The 17,751-nt window shown below is 41.4% G+C and overlaps 1 long non-coding RNA gene across 6 annotated transcripts in view; it reads right to left on the bottom strand.

Moving 5' to 3' along the window:
* The window catches only part of LOC120396755, a 253,501-nt gene that overhangs the window by 223,007 nt on the left and 12,743 nt on the right, over nt 1-17,751 (bottom strand). The gene's annotated exons all lie outside the window — the stretch shown is intronic.

Genomic DNA, 17,751 nt, shown 5'->3' with positions numbered 1-17,751 from the left:
TAATAACTAATAAATAGAAATGGCTAGAGTATTTCACCAAAGCAATATTTCAATTAAAATTGGAAAAAAAAGGAACTTTTTTGTAAAAAATATTTTCCATTTTCTGACAAGCTCTATCCCTAACCTAAATTGGTTTTCAAACTAATGGCCATGGACCCGTTTCTGGTGGTCCACACCAGAACAAACACAGAATGCCATAAAAATTATGGTGATTAAAAGCCTGGGAAGACAAGGGGTCCAGAAAAGGTGCCCTCTATCACAAAGCAGTCTGCAGAATAATAAAGTCAGAAAACTCTGCTTTCCAGATCGGTGTTTGTCAAAGAGGACTATAACCTTTTCATCCGAATGTGGACTTTACTTAAGCTATCTATGCTTTTACTATAACACACTCCATTTGAGGAGTTTCCTTCAGAAACTCCAGCCGGTGCAGAATGGGAGCTGCCCGTTTCCTTAGAAGCATTTCTTACATATATACACCTGCTATCCAGAATCTGCAATGCCTTCTGACTAGTTCTGAGGTGCAATTCAAAATATTAGTTTTGATCTATGAACCAACCTTTTATGTAGTTTAGAGACCACCTCTCACTTTATCTTCTTACCCTGCAGTCAAGAACAATTAGGATGCTCAGGAAACTGCTCCCTAGACATACAGTCTCACTGGAAGGCTCTAGAATCTGGAACTTGCTCTCTGCTTAGTTTGACATAGATCAAATCTGTTGATCTAAAGGGTATGTTGTAAAGATGATATTTTCCATTGTTCTAGAAGGTTGAATGGGTTGAGGTAGGTGGAGAGCATTTACTTGTATAGACTGTTAAAAATGAGTGAATTTGAACTTGTATGTATTTGTAAAGATAAATTGTACATGTGCTGAGAGCTTCAGATAAGTGTTTTTCTATAAAACCAAACAAGTTTGAACATACACTGTGAATTAGAAATTGGAGCAAAACTATGTATTCAGAAACAGGACACAGTACAATTATTCTGGACAATAATACATATGATAGTTCTTGAGATCATTCCATAAATGGAAAAATCTCAAGACTATTCCTTGATATTAACTTTCTGATATGCACTGTAATTGCAGCATGGTATTTTCAATTCTCATGGTAGTGGCAAGAACAAAAAACCTAAGTTATTTGTACATAGGATAAAGGTTAAGGCATGATGGAGGAATCCTGGATTTTTAAATCCATTTATATTAAGGCAGGAAAAGGTCTTTCAGACAGAAAGCCAGAATCTTTAGCCAGATTCTCTGAACATTAACCTCACCCTGAGTAAGTAATATACTATGTTGTATTTTAATGTTTTATTGTAACTTTGTCTTAATAAAAAGTGTTGTTGTTTGTTTATTAAAAATGCAGGAAATTTAACCTCCATCTTTTAACTTAAAGCTTTCTTGTGCCAAATACTATATCAGTTTCTTCCTATTTTTACACAGGATGAAATGTTTATACTTAGCTTTTGAATGGTGATCTATATAGGAATATCTCTGTCTCTCTAGCATAGACAGGAAAAGAATGCATATTAGTGGATAATGGTCTTAAAACATGTAAAACTTCAATTCTTCACATGGATCAGCTCCAAAATATATACCTTCCTAATATGATGCTGTCGTAATTTTTTTAGCTTAACAAATGCCTTCCTCCTACTTAAACCCAAGCAGTTTTAAATTAAAGATACTGGAAATGATTGATAACAAGACTGATTTTGAATGTCATGGGATTCTAAAGTTACACTCAACATGTCATAGAACATTTAGAAGATTTCTTTAAGTTATTAAAACTGGCACACAGTTTAGTGAGCACAGTACCTGAACTATATAATACATAAAAGCATATTATGGTATCAAGGAAAAATAGCTGTTAAAATTGTGAGTGTCACAAATTCTGGACCTCTTTTTTAGAGCATTAATAACTATGTAAAGGAAAATCAAATATCTGCTACAACTATTTGAGACAAACATTTCCAGACAAAGGAAGACACAAAACTATTCACCACCAGTACCAATAGTAGCAAGAAAGTCTATCCTTCATAATCTTAGCTTAACATTAGGAAATTGAATAATCCTACTATACTTCAGAATAAGGTTGGCTGAAAATTTTCCATTTTTTTTTTCATTTAATGGAAAAATTGTTTGTTTGTTTTTACTTTTTTTGGGGGGGTGGAGAATGTGGGAGGGGTAAAAAACAAACAAATTACTATTTTGGTCAGAACACACAATATTTGGACCTATTATCCTGCCATGGTGCTGCATGGAATTTTTAGTATACTCATGTCCCCGTTCTCCCAAATTAAACTACATCTGCCATCATACAACTGCTTTCCCTCACCACGAGTGGAGAACATGGTGCATCATGGAAGATGTAGTCTGTCCATGGAGCCCAGGCTATGGAGTAAAGTGGAAGCATGAGACATCTGAATTATAACTCCCATCAGGCATCACAGCAGTTTTCCCTCAAACAGAATGTTTCAGTCTACAATTTTTCATCAAAAAGTTGAACTTTGTGGTAGAAATTTGACTTTTTTTTCCATTTTTATCTAAGTTTTCCATGGAAAAAATACCCTTTCTCGTACCAACTTTACTTTACTTCGGAATCAAGGAAAACAGGAGAATTCTCCAACTGCTATAGAAAGACAATTTGAGTGAACTCATACAATGGTAGCAATAGTATAATGTAAAAAGATAGTCCAGTCCCTAGCCAGGTGGTATTTCTATAGATACCAATTAAATAACGTCAAAATCATTAGCAACTGCTAAGAAGACATGTCTGCCTTGCCTTGGAAGATAAACAGCCAACCAATCTGAATACTCTGGTTTATCCACATTGCCATCTGGATAATAACTGACTGTTGACAAATTTGATTGAACAAATGTGAGTTGTAATAGTAATTTATCTAGTTTCAAATGGTAATAAATTTTGGTGGTAATTCCTCATTTTAGTAATCTAGTATTCTGTTTTGACCCTTTTTCATGTTTGATTCTATTCCCATTAAAATTAATGGAATTTTGCCATCAACTTCACTAGGTATAGGATCAGCTTTACAGCAGTAAAGTCAGAGTGTGGTAACACCTTCTCTATGATCCTGAAATGCTATCAATACTGTGCATCTCATTTCTTCTTTATATTATTCTCTTCTTCTTTCTTTCCAGACGTGGAATCCCTTTTTCAAATTCTGTTCATTTCCCTTCAACTTTCTGCCTTCATTCCTCATTCTCATCTCATTCCTTCCTCCCCATCCCACTGGTTCCCCCACTCTCTGTCAATCCTTTCTTGACCCTGGTGTTCCCCATGTGTTGGCTCCATAACCTGCCTTCACCAGTGCAGTCTCTCCTCATGCGGCCTCTGTTTTACAACTCTCTGATTTCACCCTGTTCTGTGACAACCCTGTGTGATCTGAACTCAACCTCTTGTGCTTTCCTTCACATTTCCCAGTCATCAGCCTACTCCCCCTTTCCCTGTCAAGGTGACCAACTCTGCTCCCATGGGGCCTGAACTAAAGCTCATTGGAAAGTCACTGAATCGATACAGGGGCCTGATTCAAGTCATTGGCTTGAGTGGACCTTGAATCAATTCCTGAAATCAGAACTGCTCAGAAATTCAGTGGGTGATTTGTTCTTTCGACCCAATTTTAGGTTTAGTAGCTTTGGAGCTGAGTTAACTTGCTCCCCAGTGCTAAAAAGGGAATATTAGATTTTGAATGAAATTATCTCAATTGTCTTCTATTGAAATTTAGATGCAAACATTATCTCTAGAACTTTTCATTAAAATTCAAAAGAAGATAAATCATGATTAGGAAAGCCATTTATTTATTAAAATACAGCTTGTTATGAAATGGTATTTCTCGGGTCTTTCATGATTTCAGCAAATGAGGAGAAAGATTATGAAACAGGTGCACTAAACAAAAGAAGTGCAGTATGTGAAGCCTAAGAAGTTGTTGCAAAATAAATGAACAGCAGAAGGAATAAAAAAAATCTTGGATATCTTTTCAGCCCAACTGCTATCACATCACCCTCAGTGGATGAAATTACCAACATTCACCTCCTTTGCCCTGCTGGCTACCTCAGCTCCATCTACAAAGGATTTCAGATAACAAACCAGAAATATTCAGCTCCACATGGCTTCTACAATACTTTCATCTAAAAGAAGATTTTATCCAATTTACAAAGGCAGCAACCCTGATGTACAAAAGAATGTTCGTAACTTTACAGCAGTATTTGTTCTTATTTCCTCATTTTTACAAATAAAAACATACCTAACTTTTGAAACCATCATTTTTGCATGCATCATACATAGAGTTACTGCTGTAAACTGCTCCAATATAATGGTTTCCAAGGTAACCTAGACACAGAGCCAGCAACAGAAACAGACTGCAGACATTAGACAATTAAAAAAAATAAACACATACATTTTAGTAATGGCGACATCTAGAATCAAGTAACAAAAACAATACCTTAATTACATTGTCGCATAAAGACCAACAAGTAAAGAGTAAATTCCTGACCTTTTCCTGCTACATCCTTCCTTTCCCCCCCCCATCACCATTAATATCAACACTATCTTTCCTATCACCTAAACTCACAATCATGGTCTTGTCTTTAATTCCTTTCTCCCTCCTGTCCAGGATCTTGCCAAATCCTGCTATTGCTTTCTCTACATCTCCAGTGTCTGAGATATTAGTCCTACCTCTCAATCTCATCTCAGTTACTGCAGCCCTCTCCTTACTGATGTGACCCATTTTCTTATCACTCCACTCCAGTTAATTCAAATTGCACTTATGATAATTTTCCTTCCCTGATATTATGACCATTTCTTTTCTGTCCTCTGCCTACCACCCTCTCTTTTTACATATCATTTTAAAACTACTTCTCATTTCAGAACACACTAATCCTGACCTACCTATATCTTTGCCTTCTTCATGCCACTCCTTCACCTCATTCTCTTCCCAAGCTACCCTTATTACTGCCCACTGTGCTTTCTACTACTTCCAATTCTTTACCATACATTACACTGCCCCAAATGGCTGGAATAACTGGAGCTGGTTGAAACAATTCTGATGAAACAATGTTTTATTGGAATTTCCTGATTCAGTAAAATCTGAACAGTTTGTGGAGATGGTCCAATTTTGGCCAAATTCTGATAGAACTCAGGCAGATTTCCATTGGCAACTTCCTGGTTTCCTGCCAGCTCACGTGTCTGGATCCTCAGCAGCCTGCCTAGCAAACTGCTAGGGACTCTGGGATTCCTGGGCTCACAGCTTTGGGAGCTTCAGCCATGTAAATTGTGCCTAGGCCAGGGACCCCAGGGCTTCAAAAGTCCCTAGCTTTGGAGCAGCCAGCCATATGGCCTGCCCCAGAGCAGGGGATCCCAGGGCTTTCTGGGGTCCAGGGCTTCTGGGCAGCCAGCCATGCAAATGGCTCCCAGACAAGGGGCCATTCCTTTTCCCAGAGAATTTGAACATTTGGTTTCATTCAAACAAAGCCAAATTTTGAAATATCTAAATCCTCCACAAAAGAGAATTACTTTTCTCCACACAGCTCTAAATAACGTCATCAATATACATTGAGCTACCTTTATCCTTCCCTTCAATAAACTATTAAAAACCCAATGATGTGTTCAAGCTTTAATATCCATGCTCCGGCCCAAATTTGGGAGTCTTTCCTCCTATTTCTATTCAATTTTACCTTTAGACTGTAAGTTTTCTGGTGCAGGGATCTCTTCTGTTCAGCAGAGAGCTAAATGCTAAATGAGGATGAGGACAAATGTATAAATTAATGCTATGAGTACTTCCCTACTCTATGGCCCTAATTGTTTTCTCTCACACACACCCCACACACTGTATAACATAAAGGAGGCAAAATTAGATTGTCATATTGCCTGATCTGCAGAATAAGTAATTAAAAATCATACATTACCTGACCTCATTAAAAAACAATTAAAACAGTTCTACATGAGTTGAAAGTACTGGATCATTAGTAAAAAGTAAATATTCAACCCATTGAACTTAGGCCATTAGGCACAGTAACAAAGAGGAAAATTAAACCTTTTTTTAATGTTTTATTGAACTAGATGAAAATTTTTGCAGTTTGGGTTGCTCCAACCTGACTCAAAACATTTCACATATAATAAAATTGCTGGGGGGTGGGGAAGAGAATACTTCAGCTATAAGACAGCTGTGATCAATGGTTTACTTTGAAACATTGAAAGCTTCTCTCCCTTATGAATGTGAGAGAAATTAAGATCACTCTTCCACTTTATATGTTCTACATTCACCCAAGGACTGCCCCTTGTCTCTTTCACTAACATGATTTCCCTTTTCTTTGGAATGTATAATTTTTTAAAAAAAAATATAAAAAATACTTAAAACAAAAAATCCAGCTAAGTAAAAGATAATTAAAGCTAACTGAGGCCATTTCAGAGGGAAGTGTTGTCAAGTGATTAAAGCAGGGTTAGGAAACAGGAAAGCTGAGTTTGCTTATGGCTCTGCCATTGTCTTGCTGTTTGACCATGGGCAAATCACTTCAGCTTGCTGTTCCTCTATTTCTTCATCTGTAAAAAGGTGATGATAATAATACTTCCCTACCTTACAGAGTTGCTGCTAGACTTAATGCATTAATCAATTAATAGGAGTTTTGTTCTTAACCAACTGTTTCTATAAATCATTAAACTGATGAACAGTAAAAAGTCAAGATTTCCCCACAGTTACTGCATCTTGGTATGTGAAGGCCCAATCATACCCTTCTAAAGGCCTATTTAGTCTCTGTTAAAATTCCTAGGGGAACAATTCAGAAAGCACACTGATGAGAAACTTGTGAGAGATTTCTCCCTTTAATCCCTTCCCATAGATTTTTCCACAGAATGGGTTGATTCCCTCTGAAGGTCCTAGAGTTATGTTTTCACACTAATAACCAATAGCTCAGCTGCCTGCACATGAAAACTTTTGGTAAAAACTGTGGGTGAAAATGTTCAAAAGGTCCTAAATGACTTAGGCACTTTTGGAAAAGACTTTAAGGCTCCTAAGTCACTTAGGAGCTTTTGAAAAATGTTACCTAGATTTCTTAATGACAATTTAATGGCTGTCATGGTTATAAGGCAGACCTACAACTAGAAGGAAATAAGTGGCCACTAAGGGAAAACAGCTGCTTTTGAAGACCACTTAAGAAAAACTTCTCAAAAAGTGTCTTTTTAATAATGATTTTTCTTTGATCTGCTTGTGATGTTGTGAACCAAACACCGAAGTTCTACACAAACTCCATTTTCCTTTAAAATCCCGTTCTTGGTTCCGATTTCAGACTGGTAAAGAAATAAATATTTGAGAGACTACAAGCAAAGAGCTACTGTCCAGATTCAAGATGAAGCATTACGCAATACTTCTTATTTATAATTGATAATACATATTTTGATGGATTTGGATTAGAAGGGGGCATAAATTAAGTCATTGACCTTTGAGGATTAACAACTATTGCATCTGATTGTCTATCAGTTGCATCCTATCATTATACTTTCAGAGGTACTGAGCAACCGTAGCTTCCACTGAAGTCAATTGGAGCTGCAGGCTCTCAGTACCTTGAAAAATCAAACTATACATGAACAGAGAGTGGCATTCAAGAACTGTCAAATCTTGTGAAGTCTAAAGTGTGTAGTATCAATTCTGTGTTGCTTCTACAAAGAATGCTGTCTGTGAGCTATGTCAGCAATGACTAAGTCTCCTGGGGTCAGCAAGTGCTGACTGTGCTAGGGCTTTTCTACATGGTGGGATAATGAGCCCTACAAGGGTGTTATTTCCAAAGCACACTAACATATTGCACATAAAATTGGTCCATGTAGACAGTACTATGTTAAAGCTCACTACATTAGACCATGCTAGCGCATAGACCAATTAATGTGCAATACATTAGTGTGCTTAGCTCTCACACCCCACTGTACTATTGGGTTATCCGGGAGAGGGGGCGGGCGGAAGCCCGCCCCATGCTAACGGATCCCCCCCCAGCCTAAGGGGAGGATCCACAGGGCCACGGAAACCCACTAAGTGCGGGGGACAACTAATAAAAGAACAGGGACAGGAGTGAGGTCAAAGGGTCATAAGGAGGGAGCCTGATGGGGACACCGAGCAGAGAACCCCGGACAGCACCCACTGCTCCTCGAAGGCGTCAAGGGAGCCAGCGGACGCCGCCCAGAGGAACTCCGCCCGGAGACGTGAGCGGACGAGGGACCGGAAACAAGCCCCACAGTCGCAGGAGTCTCCGTTGGCCAACCTCCTCTCCCTGGTCGCGTGGATGGCCTTTTTAGCCAGGGCGAGGAGGAGGTTGACCAGGAGGTCCCGCGACTTTGTGGGGCCACGGATAGGGAGTGCATGGATAAGGAGGTGAGAGGAAAAGTGCAGCCAGAAACGTAACAGAATGTCGGTGAGGAGCCGGTATAGGGGCTGCAACCTGGCACACTCTAGGTAAACATGCGCCAGGGTCTCCCTCACGCCGCAGAAGGGGCAGGTGTCCGGGACAGGGGTGAACCGCGCCAAGTACACGCCCGTGCTCACGGCCCCGTGAAGGAGCCGCCAGCTGATATCCCCGGCGGGCCTCGGGACCAGGGTGGAGTACAGGCTGGCCCACCGGGGCTCCTCACCCTCCACAGGTGGCAAGAGGTCCCGCCACTTGGTGTCGGGGCGGGACACGAGGGTGAGGAAGTGAACGGTATGGAGCACGAGCGCGTAGAGTTGCTCACACCCCACTGTAGCAGGGTGGCCCCTGCTCCTGCTGTGAGGGGTTTAAAAGTGGCCTAGCAGGGCTTGAGAGCTGCTGCTCCAAAAAGCTGGGCTGATTGGGGAAGTGGCTGCAGCTGAGGCCACACCCCAAACTGAGAAGCAGGGCCTTATAAGAAGGCAGGGAAGCCAGAAGCCAGACAGTCTCTCTCTGTTGCTCGAGGGAGAAGGGCCTGGCTCCTTAGGAGCTTGAGATTGGATACCTGAGTGCAGCAGGGCTGGGGAAGGCTGAGGAGCTGGGGAGCTCCAGCCTAGAAAGTCCCAGGCGGTGGCCTAGCAGTGGGCCGACAGGTACTGGGGGTTGCAGAGGGCAGCCCAGGGGTAGGCCAAGGCAGCAGGTCCAAACCCTCCTTGCCTGTGATGAGTAGGCTGATACTGCAGTCTGCCCCAGGGTGTGGGGCTAGACAATGACTGGCAGTAGCCAAATACTGAGGCAAGGTGGGGATAGAGGGTGAGGGTTCCCTGAGGAGGGGAGACCCTAAGAAAAAGGGGTTACTGCTAGGGGGCAGCACCCCATATAAAAGGGCACCGGGTCCAGGGAGGGACACGGGGGCCTGAAGACAGGTGGATCACTGGCCTGCAGAGGGCGCTCTAGCGCTGGAAAAGAGCTAATTCCCGAAGTCACCAGCAGGAGGCGCTGCGGGGGTGAGTCCGACCCATCCACACCCACAGACTGAATTACCTCATCATGTACAGTAGCACCTAAATTTCAGTGTGTCTATGTCTGTGTGAGTGGAACCATCTAGTCTTTGGCTGATTAATGCATAATGGTGACAAACTCAAAAATTCTGTCTAGTTCTCAGCCAGAAGGCAAATCAATGTTTTGCATAGAAAGATAAAATGCCAGGAAACATTATGGTTTGGGAGGTTGCTTAAGTCTCTAATAAGAATGGCGAAGGTGCAAAATTAAATGTCATGTTCCTGATATTCCTTGTGCCATTTTCCACCTTCCTTAAATATTTACTTTTCATACTTTTGCTCTTCCCACCTCCTCTCTTTCTCTCTCATCCACCTCACTGTATTGGCACTTCAATTTTAGTGATCACATGATGTGACAAGAGGCTACTTTCTCCCTTTTGAAGTGGCTATTCAGAGAATAAGGAGGTAGCACCACAGTGGTACAAGAGAGGAGACATGGGACACAAGGAGAAATCCGCAGGAGATAGGAGAAGGAAAAGAGGAGGAAGACGAAGTAGGTAAAAGCAAAACAAAAAACCCAAAACCAAATATGTAGAAATAGAAAAAGAAAAAGAAAAAACGAATAGAATCTATAATAGGAATGGAAAGAAGAGAAGGTAAAAAGGATTGGGGGGAAAGGGGAGTAACTAAATGAAATCTACTCAGATAACATATCATTAAAACTTTCAGTTAAGTACCTAACATCAAGGGAATAAACAAATGAAATTGTGGGTTGCATAATTAGGGATATTTTATATGAACGATAAAAAAGTTAGTCATGTATTGTACAAGAGTCCTCTAAAGCAACATTTGCAAATCTGTGCACACTTGAGGTTGTCTCACTTAGGCCTGGTCTACACTGGGGGGGGGGGGTTCGATCTAAGGTACGCAACTTCAGCTACGCGAATAGCGTAGCTGAAGTCGAAGTACCTTAGTTCGAATTACTTACTCGTCCTCACGGCGCGGGATCGACGTCCGTGGCTCCCCCGTTGACTCCGCCACCGCCGTTCGTGGTGGTGGAGTTCCGGAGTCGACGGGAGCGCGTTCGGAGTTCGATATATCGCGTCTAGATGAGACGTGATATATCGAACTCCGAGAAATCGATTGCTACCCACCGATATGGCAGGTAGTGAAGATGTACCCTTAGTAGATATTAGAGTAGGCCTTTAGTCACTACTTCAATATATATGTTAATAATAATAATTAATAATAATGACATACAGGACAGTGCAACTAGAATGCTATTGTATAAGGTCACGCTGGTCTTCTTCCAAAAGATTAGAAATCTGATAGGATTTAACATATACAATAAAAATAATAATAATAAATGGAGATATACCTATCTCCCAGAACTGGAAGGGATCTTGAAAGGTCATTGAGTCCAGCCCCCTGCCTTCACTAGCAGGACCAAGTACTGATTTTGCCCTACATCCCTAAACAGCCCCCTCAAGTGCTGAATTCACAACCCTGGGTTTAGCAGGTCAATGCTCAAACCACTGAGCTATCCCTCCCCCCTAAATATGTTTCTTGACCCATGTGTGGAGTATTCCCAACCAACACATGTTCAGTGCCATAGGAGAAAGCTGTTCACCATGGTGCCTGGTTTTCTTTCCAAAGATACATTTAGACATTGAAGCTTTAGTTAGTGTTTAACCAGGTATATATTCTAACAGGGATTAAGGACAAGATTTTCAAAAGTCACTATTGATTTAGGGTGTGATTTGGCCTCAATTTTTGGGTGCTCAATTTAAGAAACCTTAAAGGAGCTTGCCTTTTCAAAGGGTGGACTCTGTGTACTTTCTAAAATATGAGGCCACTTTCAAGAGTCTCTAGGTTTCCAGATAAGTATGTCCTGTTCCAATTTTACTTGAATGGGTAAAAAAAAAATACACCAAAAATCAACCTTACTTAAATCATAATAGGTAATTTTTATTCTGTAATAAGGACTTCCAAAAAAACAGACTCGTGCCAAAATAACTAAAGATGTAAATTAAAACTGACTTAATTATCTCAGTTTCAGACTGTGGGTAGGGAAGCCTTTAAGCAGGAATAAGAATTTGGCCCCATATGTTTAGAACATCAGAATGGCCATAATGGGTCAGACCAATGATCATCTAGCCCAGTGGTGGATAATCTGCAGCTGCACATGGCCCATCAGGGTAATCCACTGGCAGGCTGCAAGACAGTTTGTCGAGTGATCCGCCCCATGTTGTCCAATTCCAGCTAGGGTCACTAAGAGCATAGGATTACATCCCGGACCATCTTGGCCAATAGCCACTGATGGACCTATCCTTCATAAACTTATCTAGTTCTTTTTTTAACCCTGTTATAATTTTGGCCTTCACAACATCCCCTGGCCACAAGTTTCACAGATGACTGTGCATTGCATGAAGAAGTACTTTCCTTTGCTTGTTTTAAACCTGCTGCCTATTAATTTCACTGGGGGGCCCTGGTTCTTGTGTTATGTGAAGGAGTAAATCACACTTTCCTTATTTACTTTCTCCACACCAGTCAAGATTTTAATAGACTTCTATCATATCCCTCTTAGTCATCTCTTTCCCAAGCTGAAAACGTACCAGTCTCTCATCTCTCCTCATATGGAAGCAGTTCCACACCCCTAATCATTTTTGTTGTCCTTCTCTGTACCTTTTGTGTGTTTTATGAACACATTTTTTCTCTATAACAGTCAGAAATTCCTGGTGAAGTTTCATTTGACACACTCACTCCAGAGCTGATTGCTCTCCTATATCAGGCCAATAAAGATGATACAATTTTGTTTTGAGAGAGAGACAGAGACAGAGAGTGCAAACTTTGTTTACATTACTGATTGGCTGTGGCTACATGCTTCACAATGTTTTGCAAAGTCAAATGGAAAGAATTTGAAATGGACAAACGTGTTAGGACTCTTTTTGCCCCCTATCACCATTTCCTAACATTTTAAATAAATAGAAAGGGGGAAGCATCAATCATGCCAAGTACAGCTGCATGCAGGATAACAGAATTTCACACCCTTTTAAGAAAATTGTTATATGAGCAAGTTTTTATAGAAGCCTGCAGCTTATTTGTTTTTCTGGATGTTTGATCCAGCTCTGTATATTTGGTACGTTCATTGCAGTGGAATTGCTAAGAGATCCCATGACAGAAAAGGAAGCATTGAAAGTGTCGCATGGAAAATAGAATCAGAAGCACTACAAAAGAAATGCTACCATTTTGCAATTGCCATGTTATTGAAAGTAGAAGATGAAAGGTCTGAGTCACCACTCGCTATTCACTCCTTGTTCAGGCAAAGGGGGATATGACTTTAGGAGAAATTTTGCCTGAGTAAGGAATATTGGGGTCCTAAGATAAAATACTGCAGGTAATGCATCTATGCTTACTTTTATTTTATAACCTCAGAACTCCTCAGGGCAACATGCTACACCTTGCAGCATGTGACTGTCACATTAAAAACAGAGTAATTTTAGAAGTACAGTATTTAGCTGTTCAGACATACAGACAAACATGTCACAGGGGAACCAGAGTCTGTGTAGGCTGCAGTGGAAACAATGTTGGAATCAGAGTATTGACGTGCTCTTCCAATGGCACAGCAGATTTGCTATTAATTTTGCTGCCTACATGGGTCATGACTGCTAAATTAACTGTCTTTAGTGATATATTAAGTTCTCAAAGTTCGTGACAGATTTCGTTCCTCATCTATTCTGAAGCTGACAGCAGCCATTTCCATTGCCTCTGAAAATCACGCTGCAGTTATAGACTTTGAGTGTATGACAGTGACTTTAAGTAGTGTTATGGCTGACATACAGCATTTGCTGTTATTAAAAAAAAAGTCAGTATCCTCAAGTGAGTTATCAAACTGTTGTAAGAGTGCTGATTGCAGCAGTTTAAACTCCTTTCTCTGTCTCTTAATGGAGGCCATTCAAGATACCATCAAAATTGTTACATTTGTCTTATTTCTACCTGAACTAGAGAACATTGGTGCTGATGACCTTACATGGCTAAAGTAAATGAAAGCACTTACCTGCTCTGAGAGTAACCTTAATAACCCCACATCACAAAACAAACCAACAAAAGTCTGTTTTTAACCCATTCTTACCCCTTTTAGGCAGGAAGACTCAGTCTTTTCACTGACTCTTTATCCCTGTTTTCTGAACATGGCCAGGTACTGAAACAGCAATCACACTTCATGAATCTCAGCAGCTCTTTCACCCACAATTACCTTTGCAAACAGCATGAACTGTTAGCTTTGAAGAAACCATACCAAAAAAAGTGTTTGTGGCCTATGCTCTTCACAGCCCAAGAACTGAAAACCCTGGTCTCTGCTGTGCTGCATGGGAAGGGAATGAAAGAAATGACATGTTATTTTAAACTCTGTCTCCAAAACATACTGTTGATAATAGTTGTTACATTAAAGTTTACTAACCCAGGCATTTACTAAGCCATACACTTGTTTTATAGACCATAAAGAGTGCCAAGTGTATAAAAACACTTTGTGCTACCTACTGGTACTGTTCTGGGGGGATTTTTTTTCCTTTTCAGTGTTAAATTTCACTCATGTTAACATACACATTTCACCTTTCTAACAGAGCAGTGCAGTCCTGGACTAAAGGTTTTGGTTTGGTTTTTTTGTTTGGTTTTTAGGGATGGCTCTTAAAAATGAAAACTACTGATTAAAAAGCAACATTTATCTTTATACTTTTCTAACAGGCTTTATTAGGCAGTCAAAACACAGCACATCCTTAAAATAGATTGGTGAAATTAAGTAACAATGTAATTTAAAATGAGGGGGAAAGTGTTGTTTACTCCAGTATTTTCTCTTAACATGACACTTTCAAATGTGCAGAGGTCAGCCTAAATGTAATGGGTCAATTGACACTCACTGGCACATATTTTGTAATGACAATAGTACTATTTGCAATGTCATTTTAAATTACTAGTAGTTTTGCAAACTCACCATTTTGAACATTAGCAAGCTGTAAATCATAGATACTAATAAATACTTTAAAATCAAAATGTTATCTGTTTTTACAACTGTTAAAAACTGTGAGGAACATACTCTGAATTCTAAATAAACTTGACCAACATGACACTGTATGGGGAGATTTTGGCAAAGCCAGCAATTGCAAGTCCCCCAACAGATGAGTCAGGAGTTACTGCCACCGGCACTTGTACCCCCGGGAAAGGAACATATTTAACTTGTTGCCACTCCCTTAAATGGGAAAGGCGGCTAAAATGATCGATTGTGAATTGCTATGCTGGTGTGCTAAGTATGGGATGCCAAGAAGAAGATCATTTGCTCAGTCTTGGCAGAGAGACTAGAGCTTTCGTTGGATCTCAACTCAGGTGCATCCAGAAAAGGTGTGACAGCGATCATGTAAAGGCCCCCTTTTTGTGAGGAGAACTATATGGGGAGATTTTGGCAAACCAGTAAAGTGACTGAAACCACTACTGCTTATTGCTAAAAGCAGGCAAGTCAGCAGGCTGTAAAGTGGCCAAGCAACAGCCTCAGCTTGACCACGGCAGGAGGGGAGGGAGTTTTGAGTGCCACAGAAAGGGCAGCTTGACCCTGAGTCTTTCCTGATAAGAATTGTGTTGAAGTTGCTGATACATGAATTTTAAGGGCCTCAAGGTTGCAAACACTGGAAAAAACCCACAGTTGGTTAATCAATAATCAGAAGGAAACCTCTTGATTGACCATTGAAACTGCTTGCTTAACAAGGATTCTTTAAGTGACATGTCATTTTATTACGTAATGTACAAATAAGGGGAAAAAGTTTGAGGTAGTGGGATGCTTCAGGACTCGACTCGACTCTCCTTCTGGATGCATCTTCTGTTCTCCAGCGACAGGTAGGCTGCCATTGTGCCACTCAAGAGCCACACTCAGCTTTGGTAATTATCAAGGGTTGGGGTTTTAAAAAAATCATTTTTTTTCTAGATTTTGAATTTGGATGAAAAATTGTCAATATTTTCCAAGAAAATATAGTCCCATGATTCAACTTGTAAAGCTGATTGAAAAACTTCAAATTTATGAGGAAAAAATGCATCCATATTTCATTTTTATTGGGGAAAAAAAGGGATGAGGTTCTCACACACACACACTTCCTTTTTTTTTAAATCAGTTCTGTTGCCAATAGAAAATGTGACACTTATTGTTCTTCTACAGCAAAGCCAAATGTATACTATCCTGTGAATTTGGTACAGGTAAGATCCAGCCTCTCTTTCAACCCATTGCTGTATTAATTCAACTCCTCATCTAACCTTCCTTCCCCTCAGAAAATGGGGGAAAATGATCGGTGGATGGGGCCCATGAAATGTACTGACTTTAGCTCTACTCAAGCCCAACTCCAGCAATGCCTCAGAAAGCTACATGAAGAGTCTGTCTACACTCTTACAGATTAGTTCGATTTAACTTAATTCGAATTTGTGGAGTCAACCTTACAAAGTCGAATTTGTGTGTCCACACTAAGGACACTAATTCGACTTTGTGAGTCCACACTAACGGGGCAAGCGTCGACATTGGAAGCGGTGCACTGTGGGAAGCTATCTCACAGTTCCCGCAGTCCCCGCTGCCCATTTGAATTCTGGGATTTCCCCACAATGCATGCTGGGGGGAAAAATGTGTTGAGGGTGGTCTTGGGTAACTGTCATCATTCAACGTGCTTTCGGACGTCTCAAGGGGAGATGGAGGAGCTTACTGACTCGCTCGGATCTCAGCGAAACCAATATCCCCATTGTTATTGCAGCTTGCTGTGTGCTCCACAATCTCTGTAAGAGCAAGGGGGAGACCTTTATGGCGGGATGGGAGGTTGAGGCAAATCTCCTGGCTGCTGATTATGCTCAGCCAGACACCCGTGCAATTAGAAGAGTCCAGCGGGAAGCGCTGTGCATCCAGGAGGCTTTGAAAGCTAGGTTCCTCAGGGAGCAGGGTAACCTGTGACTGTTCAGTTTCTTTACAGAGAAGCTGAATCTGCCCCTGCTTCAATTACTGTTGACTTTCTTCTGTGGTTACATACCCCGTTCACCACGTTTCCCCCCTTCCAACACACGTTTAAAAATAAAGTTAATGGAACATTATTAATTAACAAAGTTTTCTTTATTAATGAATTTGCGTTAAAGGGTTGAAACAGGGATGCAGACTGTGGTGGGTAGGGTGTGCAGTGATGTTAACACCGCTTCTACACTCGAGGAATGATAGGCTCCTGCTCCTAGAGCGGTCTGCAGTGCCGGACTGGTTGTTTCAATGGAGCCTGCCATCCCTCCTTTTTGGGACTCTGTGTGCGGGGGCTATGTGACCTTGTGGCGGGGGAGGACGGTTACAGAGTCCCCTGCTGCGTGGATCTGTGGTCCGGGACAAGGACCACTGCATAAGTTCTGTAACCGCCATCCCATGCCACAAAGTCACGTACCCCCCACCCACACAGAACATGGAAAACACCTCCCAGACCGACCAGGGTGCCTACTGACTGCACTGTGTGTGTTACCTGCTGTTGATCCTGCCCCCGTGTCTGTACCCTGGTAAAGGTGACTGTCCTATGCAATTAACAACCCCCTCCCCCCCCTTCACAGACAGTCTTCTGTAGAAAAACTTGACGGAAATAGTAATTAACAGCAAACTACTTTTAATAATCAACTACACAGTTAGGGTATGAAACTGGGATTGGGGCTTCGGTGAGCCAGGAAGGAAAAGACTTCTCAACATTTAGGGAATGAGAGCCTTCTTGTATTTGTGCACTCTGCAGGGGTGCAGTGACAGTTTTCACAGCCCCTGTCACGACTCCTTCTTGTTACTTTGGGTGAGGGGGGGTTGGGACTTTGTGGCGGCGGAGGGCAGTTGCAGATACAGTGCAGGGGGGCTCTGTCCTCCTGCCTGCGGTCCTGCAGAACATCCACAAAGCGCCGGAGTATGTCAAATTTTCCCTGGGCATTTCCTGTGTGGCTGGTCAGAACATCCAAGCTCGGACTGCTGTCCAGAGTGTCAACAGAGTGGTGCACTGTGGGATAGCTCCCGGAGCTACTAAGGTCAATTTCCGTCCACACATAGCCTAATTCAACATAGCCATGTCGAATTTAGCGCTACTCCCCTTGTCGGGGAGGAGTACAGAATTCGAACTAAAGAGCCCTCTAGGTCGAACTAATTAGCTTCCTGGTGTGGACGGGTGCACGGTAAAGTCGAATTAACGCTGCTAAATTCGACATAAACTCCTAGTGTAGACCAGGCCTGAGAGAGATCTACAGAGTTCAAGAGAGGGAGAGAGTGCAGAGAATGAAGATATAGTAGAGATGGCATTCTCCCTTTCTGCCTAGACCTCTGCTCTTTG

This window comes from Mauremys reevesii, linkage group 2, assembly GCF_016161935.1.
Source record: "Mauremys reevesii isolate NIE-2019 linkage group 2, ASM1616193v1, whole genome shotgun sequence".
NCBI classification, from domain to species: domain Eukaryota; kingdom Metazoa; phylum Chordata; order Testudines; family Geoemydidae; genus Mauremys; species Mauremys reevesii.
The sequence above is the reverse complement of the archived record's forward strand: the minus strand, read 5'-3'. Positions and strand labels throughout refer to the sequence as shown.